The 22,736-nt window shown below is 47.5% G+C and overlaps 1 protein-coding gene across 4 annotated transcripts in view; it reads right to left on the reverse strand.

Annotated features, from left to right (window-relative positions):
• Positions 1-22,736, reverse strand: part of LOC119453386 (protein dimmed) — a 510,248-nt gene that overhangs the window by 319,480 nt on the left and 168,032 nt on the right. For all 4 annotated transcript variants that reach the window (XM_037715426.2, XM_049667836.1, XM_049667832.1 and 1 more), the window contains exon 3: positions 3,485-3,532. The gene's annotated coding sequence lies outside the window, so the exon portion shown is untranslated. The remainder of the gene's footprint in view (positions 1-3,484; positions 3,533-22,736) is intronic.

Consider the following 22,736-nt stretch of genomic DNA (forward strand, 5'->3'; position numbering starts at 1 on the left):
TGTTGGCTTCTTATGATATCCTTTATAAGCAGTGTTTTAATGCTAATAAAATTATTTGTGTGCGTCACGCACTTTCTGTGGGCTATCTATCTATCTATCCACCTATCTATCTATCTATCTATCTATCTATCTATCTATCTATCTATCTATCTATCCATCTATCTAATGTATTGTGCCTGTTCTATTGCTAACAGCAACATTTTGTGTTTTCCTTCACATCCTTCTGGCCTTCACAGCTTCGCGTTGCCGCCGCCAGATGGCTAAGAGTTTCCGTGGGGAAACCCCAGAGCGGAGTCCAACTGCTGTACACGCCTCATAGATAAGGCAATCCGACCGTGGTAATATGTTATGTGTCGCTACATTGTTTCAATGCTAAGCACATTACCATCGACACTAATCATGAGATAGGTTCTGCCCATTGTTTTGTCGCTACATTCACGGATACTTCTGTGGGCTGTAGTACGTCATCTGATTCTCAGAGCGAAATCCGGACTGAAACGCGAAAAAATGCGGTGGATTACACCAAAGTACTTTTGAAGCGAATCTGCATATTAAACACTGCCCAATCATATAGTAACATGGAGATAGCTGTCTTGCGAGCGGTGCAGCAACCACCGCGAACGGCGCCGCGAAATCTACGTGTTCAGTTATTGCTTCGAACACTCGCCATTTTAGATGCACTAAAGCACACACTCACAGCCACCGAACGTAGGTTTTCGAGGCATTCTACTACTTGAGAGAGCTTTGTACGCTCCTTCACATCGCTCCGCAAAAGTACCGAGGCAAAGACAGTACGCAGCATTGTTCGCAAGAAGCAATAACGCATACGAATGCGTTCGGTTCTTGCCGCCGTTTTGTTGAGCATAATAATCTTTCACCACTCGTCTCTTCGTAGCTGCGGCAAAGCCAACTTTAAAAGTGAATGGAGAGTTTGATTTAACGTGGGAAGAGTACAGGTACACTGCAACCAGATTGCGAAGGGTGTAGAAGCGCGACCTTGGAAGTAGGGGAGAAGCTAGTACGTTGAGCCTTCTGTTGCGAACGTCCCACGACAGTAACCCGTGGTTATTAGCTGCCATAGTGTCTCGGGAACGAGATCCTTTAATGCGCCTTTGTCACGGAGCCCATCTAAAGCCGACACACCGTACAAAGCGGAACGAGATTACGGGATATGAAAAACGACCATCGTCCCCCAATAACCATCTTTCTAAACTCGCCACTAAGACCGAGGAGCGTCCTTCTATCTAAAGAAAGAGGGAAAGGCGAAGTTAGAACCCTTGGGGGGTTCTCTTTTTGTGCCCTACGTTCGCCGTGGCGAAAGCGTCTCCAAACTTCTTGGAAGCAGCCATCTATTATCCCTTCGCTGAGGCCATTCACGTTTCGCTTACGCTCTCAAAGTCGTGGGTTCATTTTCTCCCCCTTTTTATAAGACAACGACGTGATTCGGTGGCTTGCGCAACGAGGGTCTTTCAGCTTCGTAAAGAAGCTTATTGCACAGTTTCATAGACTGCATCAACCACGATCAAGTCCGCTGCCTTTATTTTTTTTTCTTTGCATCAGGGCTTTTACATGAGAACACCGCGTTTACTCTTCCGTACAAAATAACTACAAACTAATTATTGACGTTTTCTCTGCGAAGAAGCTATCGTTAAGAACTTGGTAAATGTACGTATCTTTTTTTTCCTTCTTTTATTTCCCCCACGAAGAAGTCCATTGAGCCTCATTGTTCCAGTGTCTACTACGTATTGTCAGAGCCCACATCCATGTCAGGTTGGACCCGGGGTCGCTTCATGTAACAGCAGCAGACCACGTACGCTGTTGTCCTCAATAAGTTCATTTAAATACGGCACATACCCAATGTACTTGTGGCGCAGTCTGCAAACGCGTCAGGTTGCTGTCGTTGAGAAACACTCGGGATGTCGGTTCGATTCCGCTCAGCCCCGGAGAAATCTAAGGGATCTTTTTCGCCATTGTAGAGCGGCACATTCTGAGCGGCACGTAACTGGTCACCCAAGTTGACATCAAAGATGTTCATTGAAGACCAGCGCAGACGACCAAGCGGCACATACGCAATGCTCCAAGTCGGCGGGAAAGAATTTCGTAGACCAGCGGTACCCACCCAGTCCCGAATCTACGCTGACCCATGTCGGCGCAAGAGAGGTTCGTTGAAGAGTGACACGTGTGCACGCATTGCCACGTACACAGTGACCCAAGCTGGTTCGATGGTTGGCTTCGAACCCTGTTCCCTCAGCGCAGCAACCCGATGCTCCACCGATTTGGCCACGGACTACGCAGTCAACCAGGTAGGCGGTAAAACGGTTGGATAGAAAGGTACGTAAATACAAACATAGCCCCCGGAAAGTTCGTGGAGTGCCCAAACAATGTTAACGTACTAAACGAAGCAATTGTAAGAATTAACATCGCCGACGCATTCACACTTTTGTACACGTGCTCGTGCACGTGGGTGAGCGCCTAGGCAAACGTCACTTTTTTGAGCGAGTAAGCGAGCTTGTTGGTCTGTCTGCCTGTCTTTAAAGGGTTACTATGGCGTGCGATTCGAACTCCTCACGCTTTATTGCGATAGCATTTATATGGCCACTCCGGGCGCATTCTGCCGTCGTTGTCGGCGTCGCCGTGATGTTCTGTTAAAGTCTAAGGGCGATAACGTCGTCGCTGCGCGCCGTATGCTGTATGTGGGAGTGAATGTGCGTGTGACGTTGAGTCGACGGTGCTGGCTCAACGATGGAACCGTGGTGGCGTTCTACACTGGCGGCGGCTGCGCATGGCTCGGCCGCCCATGGCCGCGCGGGCCCTATGTACAAAGCGATCTGAGATGGAGACAGAGTGGCCGAGTGCTCATCGCGTGCGCTGTGTTCTCACCGCTTGGCTCGCGTTGAAGCGAGAGGCAGCACGAAGGTCAATGCGCTCGCTGCTGCCGCTGCGCTTTCTCACTCCAGCGCTTTGACAGCGAGTGTGCGCAGTCATCGAGTGAGATGTGTCCAACTTTGCTTGTGCGCGCGTAACACCATGCTTGTTTATTTAGTTAGTAATCCAATGTTTACAAGATTATACGGCCGATAAAACTACTATTTTTACTTCGTATTCGTGTTTTTACTTCGTCTAGTAATTTGTAATCGCAATCGATGCTTCGCCTTTCAGGCGAAACGGCGACATTTTTGTTTTGTTCAACTACATCTGTGTTTACTTACATCCGAGAATTCAAGCATTTGATGGCTCGTCATTTGCCGCGACCGTCTTGCGCTGAAATTACACTACCGGTGTCTTAAACTGCGGCCTCGGTATTGGACGCCAATGAATTGACAAGGAATACACCTACGCAATTTTAATATTGACATCATTCGACATTTAAGGTTAGCATCCATCCAGTAGTGAAATTGACATCTCATTCCGGCCTTATTGCTGATGGCGAAAGTGGAGACATAAAAAGGTTATACTAAAATGTTTTGATTTTGTTGACCCTTACCTTTCGCGCCAAGGCTGTCACGGAAGTCAATTAAGGCAGCGTTCAGGTCTGCAAAGGAAAAAAAAAGTTTGCTTAGTAAACATGGACCAAGGCGGTTTAAAGATAACAATCACCCAAATGTGTGTTCTTTAAAACGACGATACGAGTGTGCTAGTGAAATAAATAATGCGCCAGAAACATTCAATCTTTTCTGCAGCCCCGTAACACTTGCCGAGGCAAGAGTGGTTACGTGAGAATCCCCGGCTGCGTCCATATGTTTTGGACATTCATATTTTACTTAATTATATTACGAAGACGGAACACCGCGTGAACCAACATTCCTCGAATACACGATGCGGTATTTTTTAACCTTGTATGCTTAGATAGGCTCTATACGACTCTTTTATGGCCTCCATAATCGAGCCATGTTCAATTACATTTGTTCAATGAAAACTCTTCTTGTAATCGACTTAACTGCATTCAACAGTCGACACGAGGCTTCTTGAACTCTTTTTGACCTTTTCTAAAATAATCATCAATCAATATTGTCAGTCATCAATCCGTCTCATCTTCGTGAAGATGTGGCTATACTACTCCTGTTACTGTGTAAATTCACGCAGCTTAATAAACAAGCAGAAGAAAGCGAAAATCTGGTTTAGAATTTTGATACTACTTACTTCGGGAAGACGCCGACTATAGTCTGCTCCCGCTCGGCCGCGGCCGCCCGCGTAGGCATTAAACTTTGGCCACCCTGCTTATCGGTGCCGCAGCCGTCGGGTCTCGCTAATTTCGACTGCTCTTGAACGCTCAACTATAGCCTTGAACCACGCGAAGCTCAAGGTCAGATCACTCCTGGCCGCTCCTCCATGGTTAGACGCCTTGGCAGACTTCGCTTCGTATTGAGCTATTGATAGCGCTTCAAACTGCGCAAGTCGGATGTCGCTACTATCCGTCGGTAAAGCTGGTGCAGGAAAAAAACGGTCCGCACCGTGTAGCACCGCTAGATAGGAGCATATGAGAGCGAGAGTACGTAATCAAGCCCTGTCGTGCACAAAAGCAAACGCTGCGCATGCGCACTACCCTTGCATGTAGCTGCGGTCTACACCATAGCGTAGATACCGCGGCAGCCGCAGGGTGCCGCTACGAGTCCGTTCGCTGAGCGCACTGCGGTTCGCTGAGAACAACAGCGTTTGGCTTACGTTTGGCGCGTCGTAGGCGCCAAAATTGGAAGTAGTGGGTGGCGTCTACGTGAACATCGAAAATCAAATTTTAACTGCACCCCACGGCGACGTTCAGTAGTCGGAGCGTTGTGGCCACGCCCTGCTCCGCCGTAGCCTTTGCAGTGCAAGTCATTGAAGAAGGAGCGGTAGCAACGCGCAGAGGGTGTTTGGTTACCAATCACTACACTTCTGCTGAACGCATTGAAGTATTTTTTGCGGCAAAGTATTTCTGAAATAGCCTATATTAACTTCAAATGCATTTCTCGACTACGATAAAAAGTGGTTCAGGGCCCCTTTAAAGAGGAAAATGTACAGTGCGAAAAAGTTGACGCAACTTCGGAAAGCCCTTACGAGAGGGGATAAGAATGTTGCCGTGCAGTGCATCAAGGTGAGTCTTAATGATTCGAGTGTGCTCAGATTGACACAATATCGCCACAAAAATGTGCGTAACGATCATGAGTATATATCTTACGTCATCCTCCAAGTAAATACATGCTGAAGGTCAGCGCTGGCGTAGAGTAGCTATCGCTCTACAATTTCCCATAGTTTGTACGTATACGTGTGTCTCTAGCACTACTTCGCTAATACGGTGGCGGGCCAACACGACCTAGCTGTCGTTGTGGACGCATTTAAATACAACCTAGCGCGTCAACAGCCTTTATTAAGTTCTACTTATCCCCAACTTCAATAACCAGTCCAAATCGACATTCTCTCAAAGCAACGCCAGGCAACTTTCCTACTTCTCATGCAGCCCGGATTCAGGCGGCCACGAAATTACGAGCTAACGACACTCAAAAAAGAAAAACAAAGTCGACCAATATAACGTAGCCATCTCTTGATCAACCCCGTTAATTCAGGACGCGCGCACCGCTCTTCCCTCGTATACTAACCCATATCCCCTGCGCGTCGTAACCGAGCGGCCCAGCGCCCACAGACAAACAGGGCCCTCGCACAAACACTGTTGCTTCTCGGTATAGCCCTACGCCGGCGCCAGTCTGCCCTTCCCAATCTCCCCTCTCTCCCAATCTTCTTCCCCCCGGCGTCCGATTCCGCCGCTCATTCGCTCGCCGCCGAACCCAGCACCAATTCGTCGCCACAGAGGCGACGCGAGGTCGCCGCCGGCCGGCCGGCAATGCATCGCTGTACCACGACCGACGGGGGTAGCAGAGGCCACGCACGCAGAGAGAGAAAGGGTCGTCGACGTCGTCGCTAAGCAACCCTCGACCTCCCTTCCCCCCTCCTCCCCCATCTCCAATTCCCACTCTCCCTTCGGCGCACTGCTACGACCCTGCCTATGCGGGTCACGCTCTGGCCCCTGCCACACGGCGACGCCGGCGGAGTTCGTCTCTACGGCGCTGCCACAGAGGCAGCAAGCGGCAGTCAAGCCACCGGCCACCGCGCCAGATGGATAGGCAAATAGGAGCACGCTCGCACGCACGAACGCACGCACGCACGCACGCATTGCAGCGAGGCGCAATCCCGCTGTAGTCCCGTCGCGAGGTTATCCTGCTCTGGCAGTTTGCTCCCTCGGTTTCTCCCTCGCCCCTCCCGTATATGAGCTCCCTCCGCACCCTCTTCTCCCTTATTCGTAGCCCTCTGTCTCCCTTTTTCCCAGCGTCCTTCTCTCTCCGGTCCTCCCGTGTTTTCCCCTTCGAGAGAATTTCCGCCCCGCGACCCTCCTTCGCTGCAATCTCCCTTTCTTGCCATCCTGTTGCTCCCTACGTGCTCGCTCCTACGTTAGTTGAGCGCAGTGCAGTGAAGCCAGAGTTTTGGGATTCGGTTGAAGGTAAGGAAGATTTTTTTTGGTATTAAATGGGTTACTGCGGCAACACAGGCCACCGAATGGTCAGCTATCTCACACACCAAAAATAACCTTAATCGACTATGGAATGTAGGAAACGAGAAAAAAAAGGGAGGAAGGGAAACAGAAAGGAAAAATAATAGCTAGCTCATGGCTGGCGTTGGCAACCAGCGCGGAAAACCTGCCACTGAGAGCTTATTATACAAAATGTAGAGATATGTCAAATGAGTTCGGAGTAGGATGGACGGATAAGGTCTGCCACGGAAAGTATAAAATGTAGGTGGAATTAAATTTCCCGAACGACAACATGGCACTTGCTGCCACCCGATGGCATTCTGAATATATATATATATATATATATATATATATATATATATATATATATATATATCCGGTCTGAAAAGATACACCACTGAAGAAGCGAAGACGCATTCGTGGAGCCCTTCACATTAATAACAGGACACGAATTCTGCAAACACGCCACTTATAACTGCACCATCATGTGGCTGTCCAGGGGGTATGTTATAGACATACCTGACAACTCTCCCGAACACTTCGTAATGTTTACGAATTTGGGCCCGTTTTACGATTTTCCGAATGTTGCGTCAGGTTTAAAAAAATAATTATGTTTGCGAAAATGTATCGCTAGTCCGTCCCCGTACCTTCCGTTGCAAGTCTTTTGATGGTGACAGGAGGCAAGAGGGATACTTACTGAAATAGTTAAAGCATGTTTGTACAAACGATTTCGTGTAGCAGGTGAAATTGGTGACAGCTGAATCTCTCAGAAAGTGTCTGTTATCTAGAAAGAATGTGTTGCTAGTCAGTATTTGTTTGTCCAAGTTTTCAGCTGCTCGGTGCGCAGCGTATAAAGTTAAATCCCCGCATCCCGGGAAATCGCGTATCCAGGGAAAGCGCAAGCTTTGAAGAGACAGAAATACGTGCTATCCCCCCCCCCTTTCTCCCCCGTCCGCGGGATCTTACTAATTGTAAAGTTCACTGGTTGGCAGATTCGTATTTTCTCTCTCTCCGTGTGTGTGTGTGTGTGTGTGTGTGTGTGTGTGTGTGTGTGTGTGTGTGTGTGTGTGTGTGTGTGTTGCCATCTGTTTCTGTTATGAAATGCGACGAAGGATAAAAAAAAAGGAAGAGAGAACACGAGCAACTTTCATCAATCTGCAAATCGCTTATTGACAGTATTTGATTTGGTCACCACGAAATCAAGCGCGAGACAAAAGAACGTAGAAGCAAGATCCACGCAATCCGAGAAACGATTCGCCTGCGCGCCATCTATAAAATAAAGTGGCGACAGACCTGGATCCATCAACATTCGATATGTCTGCTCTCCAGGCATTCCCGCCTTGTCGGCGGCATCTATTTCCGACTTGTTCGCTAAACTACAATATTCAGTTCACCTAGAAGTCTAAAAACTACATTTTATTTGTGATAGGAAGTTATTGACTTGAACTTGCTAACGAGGCCTCTTGTCTGACACCTGTTGTGCGTGCTTTCGAGGTATTTATTGAGGCAAATTTTCACTTCAAGTTAAACTTGTTGTTGCCATTTGTTCGTCGCATCTTGTATGAAGCCTCCTGATTATCCCACGTCTATACACTCAAGTAAAAGGGCATAGCCAATGCGGGAATAGAATTGTCAGGCCAACAACCGTCATTCACCGAGTGCGTGAAAGATTGTTACACAATAACGCGCCACAGCAACCAAAAGAACGGCTTCGCGAAGAAGCGTATTATAGCTGCGCCTTGATAGCGAAAGTGACATCAACGTGCAACCAAGCGGCGATTGATTAGCAATACCTCCTACGTCAGTGGCAAATTGTGCAAGAGAGACTCGAAATCGCTGCCGCCAGTTCTTTGAGCCGCTTTTTTATGCAAGACCTTCAGCTTATTTGGAAGAGCAGAGAAGGAACCTCGTTCAGAAAGCAAAGCCTTGGCATGTCAGATGCATTAACGTAAACGCGAAGGAAAGTTGACGATGCGGCAGTGTAATCCCCCCGAAATATGTTTTTTATGACATTACCACCCGTCGCAAGAGAATTTGTCCTCGACCTATAGTTGGTGCTTCATTAGATAAATTTACAGGGTTCTGCGAATAGTAAATTTTGAGACTGATTCAAACACGAGCCGAATACTGCCAGAAGCGAATTGAATCGAATATCGAGTAATTTTCGAATAAAAAACAGCCGTTTTCGCTTTTATTATGGAACGATGGTCAGATGCTATAGGAGGAGAGGGATGCTGCTTGCTGCAGGCGGACCTTGCCTTGCAAAATTTGCGGGCAATTGCTCTGCCTGAACGGCATGTATCAACCGCGACACGGTCGGAAAGACTTATCAATCAAGCTAACAACACCAGGCATCAAAAACAAGTTCACACAGAGCATAGTACGTTGCGCGTTTTCCAAACCACGACAACTCATACGGCTTACGTACCATTCACTTCGCAACCCTGAAACACCGAGGAACTTTAGGAAAAGCCAAAGCACCTCCCTTCTAAATATCCAATGCCCTCACGGGAATAAAATATCGCTTGCATTTGAGCGTGGTGCCGTCTCGCGCGTGAGTCCATCTATTGATATGTTACGTTCCGCTGCAAAATCGGGGCACTTTAGCATGTATAATGTCCAATGTCACCAAGAGCTTCGAAATGCGCACATGATGATTATGGGCCACGTCCTGTCTTGCACCGCCAACCTGGAGCTTGCGCTGACCCTGTACGGATGCGATATAGAGGAGCGGCGTCAGTTCTGTTAAGTCCTTTAATCACGCAAGGTTGATGGGGTGGAGAGCACAAAGAACGGAAGTGGATTAAGATAGATCTCTTCGTGTCTCTTCTTTGCGTCCTGGGGAGCCGTCTTCGTTGGCTTGAACTGAAGCGCTCTGCGAGCCCGACGGTCAGCGATCTCGTCGCCTGCTACGTCGATATGGGAAGGCACCTACTGGTGTACACGATGGTAAATTCGACTTGTGAATCGGACTGGGAACATTTTGAATCCTATGGGATTCACAATGTTAGCAAGTTTCCGTTTTAATATTGCCTGTTGTGAAGCATTGTTTATTGAAAGACCAAACGGAGCATTCGGAACAAGTAAGTAATTTGTACGCATACCTAGGACTTTTCGGAGATTGCATGATCGCGGTTTTAGAAGTGAACGTCTGGCTCCTTGAGCGTTGTGTAGCGGGCTACACTTTGCTACCTGTCATGTTTCAAGTCGACAATGGCCGCCGGGATGCTATTTATCGCACTCTTGCTGATATTTTATGATTGACAGCGCTCAGTCGAGCATTCCAACAATTCCAAAATGGTCATGAAAATATTAGAATGTGCAAATACTGTCTTTTGCATGCGAAGACCGAATCCAATAACACATTTACACCTGTATTTGGGATTCCGTTTAAACTCAACTGAACGTCGCGTCATGTGCTGATTATGTTGTATTACTTGATTCGTTAGTCGAAATTTATTACTGCAAAGTAATCACGGCTAGCAAAAAGTGCTCCCATCACTTCCGTGACCGCTGCACCGAATTAGTCAGAAGGCCCCACTGGCGCATTCTTCGTCTCGTCTCTGGTCGCCTTTTTCCTTCGACTCTCGCTCTCAGGCGGCGCGATATTCTATTAGAGCCACTACTCGTCTCGCTAATACGGTGCAGCCCTGTGAACATTAGAACTCCGGATTCTTTCTTTCGTACGCTCACGCAATAAGCGTAATCAGCGGTACACAATGTCGAACACTCTATAGAGTAGGCATGCGCCAACATCATAAACATATTCAGAAAGCGAACTCATCTATCGCAAGGCCTGGAACTGGGTCAGGGGCACTCGCCTAATGCTCGTCTATGGCCCAATGAACGCCACTATACATCGTTGTGAGGAAATAAGCCCCCGTGGATCGGGCGTCAATATCGGCTTATCAATGAACCATGCATGCGGCTCATTTATTTGCGCCTTCCCTAACAAGGCGGGTATATTGCACAATCTACATATCCAAGAGTATACCATTCAATCGTGTCGAATCATATCGGTTTCTACTATCGTGCCCCTTACGTGATTATGCAGGACCATTGGTTTATTGGGTCTATTGAAAGATAGGCCTCTTTTTAGAGAGGTCATCAGTTTAGGACTAGAAGGATGACATAATCGAATGAGAAACCACGCTGATAAATCATCGGCGCGGGGAACTTATAATGCATACGTTTAAACATATATTCTTTACTCGAAGTGCGCCGCAGTACACGTCCGACCATAGTACAGCGGAATTTCATTGATACAATCTTCACGGGAACCAGGAAATAAAGCATACCATCCCCAAATCTTATTATCCAATGTATTATCCAACGAAATCGTATTATCGGAAAAAGAAAAAGAAACGGATTATCCCGAAAAACGTTAGTATATAGCAGCAATCCAAAGAGACGTGTTACGTGGTTTCGGCCGTTTTAGAAATGAAAGTTTTACGTTCTCGATAAGCTATTTCTTTCTCCTCCATCCATGTAATTACTGCTAATTACATGGATGGTGTAATTACATGTATGGAGTAATGTAATTACTAAAAACTATGTTAAATAAGAAGGGCTGAGCCCCGGTTTAAATGCGCATGCGGTAGGGTTTGACGCACTATGATAACCTGCTGCACCGGCCTCCACACTATGCATAATCTACACTGCTATAGTTTCAGAGCCAATTTGGAACAAAATTGACGAAGTCTTTCGCAAATAGTAATGCCTGTGAACCGACGCGCATGCACTGTCAAATAACTCGTCGTCGTGAACGGCGAGACCCGTTCGTTATAAAATAGATGCAACCTAATTAATGTGTGTATATTCATCTTGCAAACTACTACTATGTTGCTCTCTACACAACATTTTGCATTTTGGGTGCGGCATGTAAGACCTGTATTCACCAATTTTTACTGTAATTATGTTGTAGCCCCTGTACCCACCCCTCATATAATGTCCCTCACGGGACCCTTGAGGTATAATAAAATAAATAAATAAATAAATAAATAAATAAATAAATAAATAAATAAATAAATAATAAATAAATAAATAAATAAATAAATAAATAAATAAATAAATAAATAAATAAATAAACAGACACCATACAGCGAACATTTTACTAGAATGCTAGTTCCTTGAGACAATAGATCGTCCATAAGCAATCTTGAAATACTTATATGAATATCTGTGCACGTTGTTATAGAATGACAAACTAAATTTTTATGAAGACTGCATGCAGCGCCTCTCCCGAAATAATTTTTTCCAGGTTTCACAGGTATTTTTTCAGTATTGTATGCACACTGCGTTAATCAATACGCCGGCGATGACGACCATAAGATATGTCAATGTAAAGTCATGATTCTAAGGATTGTCGTAGAGAGACTGCAGAGTTGTGAACCCACGGTAATGTTAGTCGTTTGTCACCTGCACGATCGTCACATATCATGCGCTCGCAAAAAAAAAAACAGATGCGTAGGAAGCAAGTCATTGTCCTCAAGATGTCTAGAAATATGTGCACGCAAAAGAGAACATATATGAAGGGACGAAGTAGTTGTTTACAAGATGTCCGAAGGCACACTACTGTATTCTTCAACCTGTTCTTTGTTAAGGACAGTCACTCGTAAACTGTTATTCACAAGATTAAACAATACGCTACGTTCCTATATTTTCCGGATAGCGAATCCATGGAATAAATAGTAAAGCCAACACAACGTCAGGAAGACACCAAAAAACACGTGCGAACAGGCTAGCGAGTTTGGTGCCTCGTTAATTGAGGCCTGCGATACAACTTTTATGCACAGTGCAGCATGCTTGCATTAAATGCTCTAATCCAAAAAACTATATTAATAAAACAACAAAACGACTACGAGATCACAGAGTACCGGTCTACAATACAATACAAGCCATCGAGATGCTGTTCAAGTTTATAAGGGGAGTCAATCCCAACAATGTCTGCTAACACCTCATGAAACAAACCTTTCCTGCCCAAAAGCAACACTTTCGACTAATAGCAATATAAAAAAACGTTAAAAAACTTCCTCGTCCATGTAAGGTGGGAATAGGTTTGAAATTCGGCTAATTCATTAGTTTAAGACAGGGCTAAATCTTGACGCAGTGGTGCATAACTTTAACCGCAGTCTACTTAATTGCACCATGTGTGTATATACTACTCACCTGTTAGTCCCCTTTCGCAAAGCAGGGTAGCTAACCGGCCTGAGTCCGATTAATATGTTTGCCTTTCGCGTATCAATTCTCGCTCTCTATCTCTCTGTTGCAAAAAGAAAGGGAACACAGCAAGCCAAGAACAAAAGCGGTGCACAAGATGTGTTCGTGTTGTCTAGGAAAAGCCTACAGGATACCGCAGTAAATTTTTTACAAGGACGCTTGGCCGCGAAATGGCCTTCGAATATTAATATCATAACTCATTTTGCGAAACAAAATTACATACAAAATAAACACACATTTGAAGGGACGTTACGAAAAATGCATCTAAGGGGAGGCCTCGGAGCGTGTGTGAATTCTGGGGAATCGAGGTTCTTCATTAGTTCGAAGCCGCCGCTACAACTCGGGTCAGCGCTGTATGCTTTTAGCGAGACGTCCAATTTGCCGACCCAGGGTTGGAACACAGGTGGGTGCGGAGAAGAACAAAAAAAAGAAAAAAAAAGAAAGAGGCAGAAACGAGGCATCCAGAGACCTTGCACCTTCTCTCATCTCTCCCTTTCTCCCTCGCTCTCCCACCTTCCTTTCTTCTCGCCATGCGATTACCAGAGCGCCGGGAACAAATAAACATATACGCAGCGGCGGCGGCTGCGGCGACGGATTGCTCGCTCACTCGGTTTCGCATCGTTCGTGAGCCTCGGCAGTCGCAGGTGCTGCTTCCGTACACCATCGGCAATTTCGGCTAGACTTCTCCCTCTCCCCTCCCCTCTAACTCCGTACGAGCCGCGTTCCTTCAAGGTTTCCTCAGGTGAACACTACGAAATTGGACATATTCCTTAGCTATTTCCGTCTATTTCCGTTTCTAATGAGTCTACGCGTACAAACCACGCAGCGGCAACAGCATGATCAAGATAATTTTGGGATGTTTCGTTTGAGCACCAATCGGAAAGCAAAGTATACAATACTAGGGACATTCCGGCAGGCCAGCTGAACACCACGGGATCGGAAAGATTTGGTCGTTTTTCTTTCTTATTGACTGTACGCTAATACAAGACCCAACTTGGAACTCCAAGATGAGACACATTTCGCCAGGTTTCGTCGCGACACAATCGCAACCAAGCATACAAGATCAGAGACTCATTCTGGGCACCGGTTGTATACTATGCCTCACCAACTGCGTGCAGTGTTGCGAACGCTATTGGCGTAAGCCCGATCAGATAATAAGGCTTCGACTGGGACTAGTTGGTATGACATCGTTCTTTTTACTGCGCTATACTGTTAAACAAAAATACAAAATAAACGAAAGTGGCACACATGGTGGGAAAGTGTTTTTTATTGTGTCCCTTGTGTAACAGTATACTGCAGTAAGCAGAACCAATCAGATAACAGACCCACAACAGGGGCTCATATGCCGTTGTCCACTTCTAATCGCCTTCCACGCGGCGTCGACTGAATGGAAGCTTCACGGGAGGATTACTGGCGAACAATGGGTGAGACTTCCTTATCGTACTTTCTCTTTTTTTTGCTTTCTTTTCAACATGCGCTATAGACTGGTCGTAACCAACGCTTCACTGGAGTGCACGGAGGTAGTGAGACACCGTGCGTGATTATTGACTGGCGCCGAAACCAACACTTCGCTGCAGTGCACGGAAGTCGTGAGACACCGGGCCTGACTACTGACTGGCGCCGTAGCCAACACTTCACTGCAGTGCACGAAGGTAGTGAGACACCGGGCCTGACTATTGACTGGCGCCGTAGCCAACGCTTCACTGCAGTGCACGGAGGTAGTGAGACACCGGGCCTGACTAGTGACTGGCGCCGTAGCCAACGCTTCACTGCAGTGCACGGAAGTCGTGAGACACCGGGCCTGACTACTGACTGGCACCGTAGCCAACGCTTCACTGCAGTGCACGGAGGTAGTGAGACACCGAGACTCACTACTGACTGGCGCCGTAGCCAACGCTTCACTGCAGTGCATGGAGGTAGTGAGACCCCGGGTCTGACTACTGACTGGTGCCATAGCCAACGCTTCACTGCAGTGCACGGAGGTAGTGAGACACCAGGCCTGACTACTGACTGGCGCCGTAGCCAACGCTTCACTGCAGTGCACGGAGGTAGTGAGACACCGGACCTGACTACTGACTGGCGCCGTAGCCAACGTTTCACTGCAGTGCACGGAGGTAGTGAGACACCGGGCCTGACTTACTGACTGGCACCGTAGCCAACGCTTCACTGCAGTGCACGGAGGTAGTGAGACATCGGGCCTGACTACTGACTGGCACCGTAGCCAACGCTTCACTGCAGTGCACGGAGCTAGTGAGACACCGGGCCTGACTACTGACTGGCGCCGTAGCCAAAACGCTTCACTGCAGTGCACGGAGCTAGTGAGACACCGGGCCTGACTACTGACTGGCGCCGTAGCCAACACTTCACTGCAGTGCACAGAGGTAGTGAGACACCGGGCCTGATTACTGACTGGCGCCGTAGCTAACGCTTCACTGCAGTGCACGAAGGTAGTGAGACACCGGGCCTGACTATTGACTGGCACCGTAGCTAACGCTTCACTGCAGTGCACGGAGGTAGTGAGACACCGGGTCTGACTACTGACTGGTGCCATAGCCAACGCTTCACTGCAGTGCACGGAGTTAGTGAGACACCGGGCCTGACTACTGACTGGCGACGGAGCCAAAGCTTCACTGCAGTGCACGGAGGTAGTGAGACACTCGAGCCTGACTATTGACTGGTGCCATAGCCAATGCTTCACTGCAGTGCACGAAGATAGTGAGACACCGGGCCTGACTACTGACTGGCACCATGGCCAACGCTTCACTGCAGTGCACGGAGGTAGTGAGACACCGAGCCTGACTATTGACTGGTGCCATAGCCAACGCTTCACTGCAGTGCACGGAGATAGTGAGACACCGGGCCCGACTATTGACTGGCGCCGTAGCCAACGCTTCACTGCAGTGCATGGAGGTAATGAGACACCGGGCCTGACTACTGACTGGCGCCATAGCCAACGCTTCACTGCAGTGCATGGACTTAATGAGACATCGGGCCTGACTACTGACTGGCGCCATAGCCAACGCTTCACTGCAGTGAACGGAGGTGGTGAGACACCGGGCCTGACAACTGACTGACGCCGAAACCAACGCTTCACTGCAGTGCACGGAGGTAGTGAGACACCGGGCCTGACTATTGACTGGCGTCGAAACCAACACTTCACTGCAGTGCACGGAAGTAGTAAGAACGAGCATACAAGTTGGGGCACGCTACATCGGTGGCTGCGTTGAGACTCGGCGCGAAGGCATGGAGTTATGTAGTTTGACGCGAAGTAAAGCGTTGTGCTGTTCATCTTGGTCCAGTGTCTCTTGTACTGTTACTCTGGTTTATTATTTTTGTACTGTATTTCTATTGATATGCCCCCCTCACCCAATGCTCTTCGGGGCCTGTGAGGAATAAATAAATATATAAAGCGCACTCGAGTCTGCGAAGCTCGGAATGACCCGCTTCGCCGCCCCGAATCGCGGGTACAGTAAGTAGTACGTGTATAGCTAGAAATCCAGTCGGTCGACCGTGAAAGCAACGCGCTGTTTTGTGCTCGCTGCGCTGAATTGTGGAGCAAACAGAGGTCGGCACGCTTATACGACGCGCACATTGGGCGCCCAAGCGACGACACTGCACTTTCGCGCGCGGTACCAGTAGGCGGATTGGCGGTACGAAGAATCCCATAGTTTCTGTTTCCGAGGTGATAAAGGGAAGTTCCTCCGTTTGCTTCATAAAATTTGATAGGTGCCTACATTATATTACCTTTTTCCGTGAACGCATATCCCGAACGCGGCGGTCCTTGCGCGCAAAAAGAGGATTTGTTACGTGGTCATCATCCTTGGGCTATTTCAGTCATTAGTAATGAACTACCGCTATCAGACGCGCAGAAAAGCAGGCGCTACGCCCTTCTACGCTTGATAAAGCACTGCAAGAGTACATCGTCATCATCATCATCATCACCCTATATTTTATGTCCACTGTAGGACGAAGGCCGCTCCCTGCAATCTCCAACTACCCCTGTCTTGCGCTAGCTCATTCCAACTTGCGCCTGCAAATTTCCTAACTTCATCACCCCACCTAGTTTTCTGCCGTCCTTGACTGCGCCTCTCTTCTCTTGGTACCCATTCTGTAACTCTTAATGGTCCACCGGTTATCCATGCTACGCGTTACGTAGCCTGCCCAGCTCCATTTCTTTCTCTTAATGTCAATTAAGTTGTCAATGACATGACACAAGCACATAATGAAGGCAAATGGAAGCTGACACCACAGGGTGTGCGTAGCGCGCTTCCACTTCGCTAAAGTGCGCGCCGCATGTAGTGCACACAATAGCGAAGACGTAGGCGGTAACGTCTGCGCTAGTGTCAACATCTTTCGAAGCTTTGTTAAAACCACACCGTTATATCAAAGCGTTTCTTTCTTTTCTTTTTTTCAACCAATCTATGATTCCGTCCCGTGCATTTGGTGGTGTCGTTTGCTCAACGCCGTTCATCGGCGTAGTACTCACACTTGTTCTTGTTTTAATGGAAGCTCTGTTTGCCCCCTTCACCGGGATTTTGCGTTCGCCGAGACATAGGCCTAGCGGTAAATCTTCCAAATATAAGTAAAAAATACAGACGGCGATGCAAATCCCGTGCCACCATCGTGTGTGGCGCTGGCTCTTGACGCTAGGGGGCACGTCATACGGAAGTTCGTCATACCAAGTTCGTTAGGAAAGTTTCATGGTGCGAACGCTAACGTGCGCAAATGCAATTTTGTGCTTTAAATCGGAAATCTTACCGGGGTTGGAAAGATGGGGGAGAGACGGGTTGGGAAAGGGTGAGAGGTTAACCCCGTTGGACATTAGCCAATAGGTCGGTGGCTCGAGAGACGGTAAATTGGCAGCGATGGATCAAAACAAAAGGACCACGGCACGACATATGTCGGGAGAAAACAAAAACCTGTATGATAACACAAAGGGCAGTGTCTTGGTATTTGAGGCCCGAGTTGGGCTGCCTGAAGGCGAAAACTGCGCCACAGGATGAGACATGCGCGTGGAGTAAAAAAAGCCCCGAGACAACTTGGCAGAATGGAATGCCAAGATGTTCGCCCAGCGAGACCCGTGGGGATTGTCCGCCTTCCAGAAGCTTTGGGATTTAGATAAGATGAAAGGATTACCTGGTCAGCATTCGAGATAAGTACAAGACGATTAGAGTATTGGTGAAAGAAAAGCAGCGAAGAGATCGATAGAACGGGAGTAATTGCAAGCGAACAATTACGTATAAATTATGCACAGACGTTTTTTTTTCACTGAGAATGGTGGAAATTTATTTATTTATTTATTTATTTGTATATTACTCACGGACTTCTATTCGGACTACTATGTGAGGGGGTAGAGTACATTTATATTGTAAAAGTAGAAACCACATAAAAACAAGCAAGCAAACAAAATAAAACAGGCGTTATACAAAGAATAAATGTTATAATACGGCCACTTTCGTTACTACAACTCTGGCCATTGAGCAAGAAAATAATCTCATACAGAGTTAAAGATGAGTCATTACGCAATAATCACGGTACGTCATTACGTCAGTACGTCACTAAACGGCGTTACAAGTAGTTATTACTGCGTTCATTCCAGTAATTGATTGCACGTGGCAGCGAGGACATATTCAATGGTTGGCTTCGGCCAAAAAGACGCGAAAAGGTCTGATTGTGGTAGGAGATAATCAGATAATCAATTGATTGATTGACTGATTGATTGTCTGTTAGTCCATTCGTTCGGAACGTCTTAGTCCGCTTAAAAGAAGACCTGGTTAACTGGAGATTATTGGAAGAGGCATGCTACTTTGCCAGTAGTCATATTTGTGATGATGATGATAATTACGATGACTACGACGACGACAACGACGCCTACCAGTTCTCTTTCCGTCGCTCTTTTTGCGGTCCTCAGCTTTCGTTCACGTTGCTTCCTAAGCCTCGGTGCGTAATTAGCCCACACAGTTATAGGCTATACGGACTCGCACACTCGCCGTATGCTCGCCACGTGGAGTTACTGATTCCCGCGTGGTAAAAAAATTAATCCGCCGCCCCCCGACTATGTGCGGTATCATTTGCATGCCCACTTTGCAGCCTCGCTACAAAGAGCGGCAGCTCCATAATAGAAACAGAAAGAAAATATTGCTTCTCAAGAACACCCACCCACAATATTAGTTACCCCGGCTTCCTAAAAACGGCGCATGCGCAGCTGTTCTTTCGCGGGCGAAACCAGTCGCTCTCGAACTTTTGCGTGCGCGACTCCCCACGTGCGTCCTTTGCAAGGCCTTCCAAAGACCGCAGGGAAGCAAACAACGCGACGCTGTGCAATCAAAGTGAACGCTGATGAAATCTAGCTCGCAGCGTAGCCATATAGAGCAGGTATGGTTTTTATAAGCCTCCTTTTTCTTTCTTCTTCTTCGTTTTGTTCTCTTCCCTTTTGTTGGTGCTCTGGGAAGAAGCGAAATTATGTCGGAGTCCAGGCAAAATGCCTTTCGGTGAGAGTCAATATTGCGGTCTCTCTAACCAGGAAAGCTTCGCTTCTCGTTCCCCCGCACAAGATACTTGCGAAATTTCGGTAGTGAAGCACGGGCGTATGGATAATGAAGAGAGCGCACACGGGCCCAAAACACGGGAAGCCTTCAATTTTAATGCGATATATCGCTGTAACTTTATTATTTTTTTTTCGTATTGCTGGGGGGAAAATCATGAACTAATCTCCTTGCGCTAGCTCTTTCCAGCAGTGCGCGCGGCCTTGTCATGTAAAACAAACTGTTAATTTTGATCCCTTCTTTTTTTTCGGCAAGAAATGAACTCATAACAGAACGTGTACATATTTGCGATCTTATCAGTCAACAAGGTCTCATACGCGTATGGCGTAGCGCACGCTCCACGTTCGTCCACTGTATTATAAGGTTGAAGCTTGTTTAAGCATAGCATATCCTCATAACCCTTCTATATATACATTTCTTTTCTTCCCCCGTTCATCCTTTGCACTTCTTTTATTCCTTCGCCTTTGATTTGAGTGGTGCCCTCCGCGAGCATGCGCGAATTCGCCGCGTCTTGGCTTCCTCTCTCTCTCTCATCTTTCTAATGCCCCTTTCCCGTCCACCAGCGTAGGGTAGCCAATCAGACGTTCTTCGGGTTAGAACACCTGCCTTCTCTCTGTCTTTCCTCCTACTCGTCCTCCTTTATTAAGGCGAAAGCCTTATATCTCTCTCGTTCAGTCGACCTTTAACGTCCTTGAGCGAAAACCGTGTCGTCGAAGCGAAATCGTACACGATGATGACTCGGGTGTCCGACCCGGCATCGTGCCTTACCTATATGCAAATGCTGACGCAACAACTCTTATGGTGTGCGGGTCACCGTCGTCATCGTCTTCTATGAGTAAGCAAGCAACGCTCACAAAACAACTTTGATCGTGCGCGGGTCACCGTCGTCATCGTGTTAATAAGGATAGAGTTGATTGAGGCACTCCAACCCACGACCTTCGGTGGAAGTCGAACACTCGAGCTCGTGTGGGAGTCGAACCCACCATATTTGGCGTCAAGTCGAAGTTAATTAAGGCACAGGTAATTGATATATAGTTAAGACACTCGAACCTACGACAATTTGTGCGAGCCGAACCCACGACCTTTGGTGTTAATTAGGGCTAGGTTAATTAAGACACAGTAATTAAGGTAGCGTCAATTAAGGCACTGGAACCCGCCAACTTTGGTCGAAAAAAAAACAAGTAATAGGAAGTAACAACGCATTCGAATGAGAATGTCAAGTAATGTAATGAATGTCTCATGAGCGGGCAGGCTTTCGCCTTCACCCTCTTCGGCGTATGCTCAACAGACCGCCAATTTTTTTTTTGCGCTTCGCGCACAACTTCGGGCAAGCGTTGTGCCCTTTGCGATGGGCAGTTGCTATACAGGCGACAATCGGGTTCCACAAGCCGCGGTAGCTCCACGGCAACGGCGTTACGCAGCGGAAAACAGGTTGCCGGTTCAGTCCCGGCGGTTGAGGAAAGCAAGAAATGCTCTTGTACAGTGCGTTGGAGGCACCTTAAACAAAAAAAAAAAATCACCGCATATCCACGAAGTGAATGATGATGAGTGGGCGAAGCACCGGGGGATCATTCGGGCAAAACGCCGGAAGCGTTCTCCGGAACCGGAAGTGGAACCGGAAGCGAAACCGGAAGTGGCAACGGAAGCGGAAGCCGGCTTCCGGAAGCCGGAACTTAGCGTACATATACTATATATTTATATAGCTATATATATATGCATATTTATATATGCATATGGAGATGAGACAAGGAGAGGAGGGGGAGGAGGATGCGCATGCGCAGTGCCGGGTGTGCGCACGGCGGATGGATGGAGGGAGGGAGTGACATAGCCCCGAGCATAAGATGCTTCGCATCTAAAAGGAGGGGAAAGAGAAAAAAAAAGAAACACAGGTGGTCAAAACTAATCAGGCGCTCTCCACTACACGGCGTCACTCGTAAACTACTGTGCAGTATGGAGGCGCAAACTCCCTCCCCCTCCACCCCCATTTAATTAGCAGGGGCCGGCAAGCTTTAGGAAATGAAACTCCCCATAGTGTATCGCGAAGCTACTCCCGCTCCCTTACCGGCCATAAATGTGGAAGCCGAGCGACCGCGAAATCAGACGCGCAGATGCTCGATTAGGACGCCACATTTCCGGGAAGGCCATTTTCGTAGCTGTTTCGAGAACGACGTCCAGACGGACGGAGTTGCGGGAATATTATATATATGTATGTATTTGGAGGGCAAATGTCGATGTTTTAGAGCTGATCGCGTACAACAGCGCTTGACAATCCGTTACACTTGCCCTGTTTCCACCTTGTTCTTTCCTAGAACCGCTGAAATTATCCAAGAATGTCATGTTTTGAACTAGCTGATGTTTCTTTTTTTTTTTTTTTTGCTTTTCATTGACGGTCCTGCTCCGAGGTAGCCACTTTCGACGAGCGATGCATTGTTCTTCTGAAGAGAAGACGATAGGCACCTTTAGATGAAATCTATGGCACCACTTTTTCGCGTTATTTGGTATTCGTATTCGAATTTTCCTGTTCGCATTTAATTTGACCGGTACGGCACTACACGGTCCTTCGGCACGGTCACGGAAGAGTGGCCGAGACTGTCAGTGGCTGAACATTGTCGTCACAACAGACGTTGCTAGAAGTAAGTGGCAGTCTATTAAACTATGTAAGGAATAGGAACGAAGACAATTGTTGCTGGCCGCAGAGAGAGAGAGAGAGAAATAAAAGGAAAACAAGGAGGTTAACCCGGGGGGGGGGGGGGGGTTACTGTAAGTGTACACCTAGTGGAGATGTCTATTTTGTCTACTACGGCAGTGCTCATTGGCTGGACTGGTGTACGCGTCAGAAGAAGACAGGCGCCCTCAGCCAATAAGCACTTCAGCAGCAGCCGAAATGGACATGTCCACCGCTATAGCAATAATTCGGTCGATAAGGCGATGAAAGTCACGACTGGTACAAGCGAGCGATGTCTGCTTCAATTCCGGTGATGGACTTGGCATATCTAGCCGACAAAGCTCCGGCACTAACGGAAACCGCAACAGTATCCTGCAAACGACGTCACCAAGGCGCTATAGTCAGCGCTAACTCGACAAACCCCGTCCACGCGCTAGCACTTACGTTTCCGTACGCGTACTGAAGCTTTCTTTCTTGACTCGTAAGAAGAGGTCGCATATATATATTAGGAAGCGATGCCTATTACCCTTCCCAACTTATAGGAATATATCTAACAGACCTATCACTCCTTGCCAGTTTCGTTTATTCTCCTTTCTGTTCTTATAATATTACCGTCCTTTCGCCTCCATCAAAAAAGGCTGTCCAATCTCCTTTGTGACACGTTAAGCATTTCTCGAAAGAGGGCAGCCATTGGGCCAGAAGACGTTGCGCCGTAAACGCTCGCCAGATGGCCCCCTCGTGCCTATACTAACTTCCGCCCACACCCTCTCTCCTGTTTCCTTCTCTCCCTCTGATCTAGTCGGGCAAT

The sequence above is a fragment of the Dermacentor silvarum genome, chromosome 5 (assembly GCF_013339745.2).
Source record: "Dermacentor silvarum isolate Dsil-2018 chromosome 5, BIME_Dsil_1.4, whole genome shotgun sequence".
In the NCBI taxonomy this organism is placed as follows: domain Eukaryota; kingdom Metazoa; phylum Arthropoda; class Arachnida; order Ixodida; family Ixodidae; genus Dermacentor; species Dermacentor silvarum.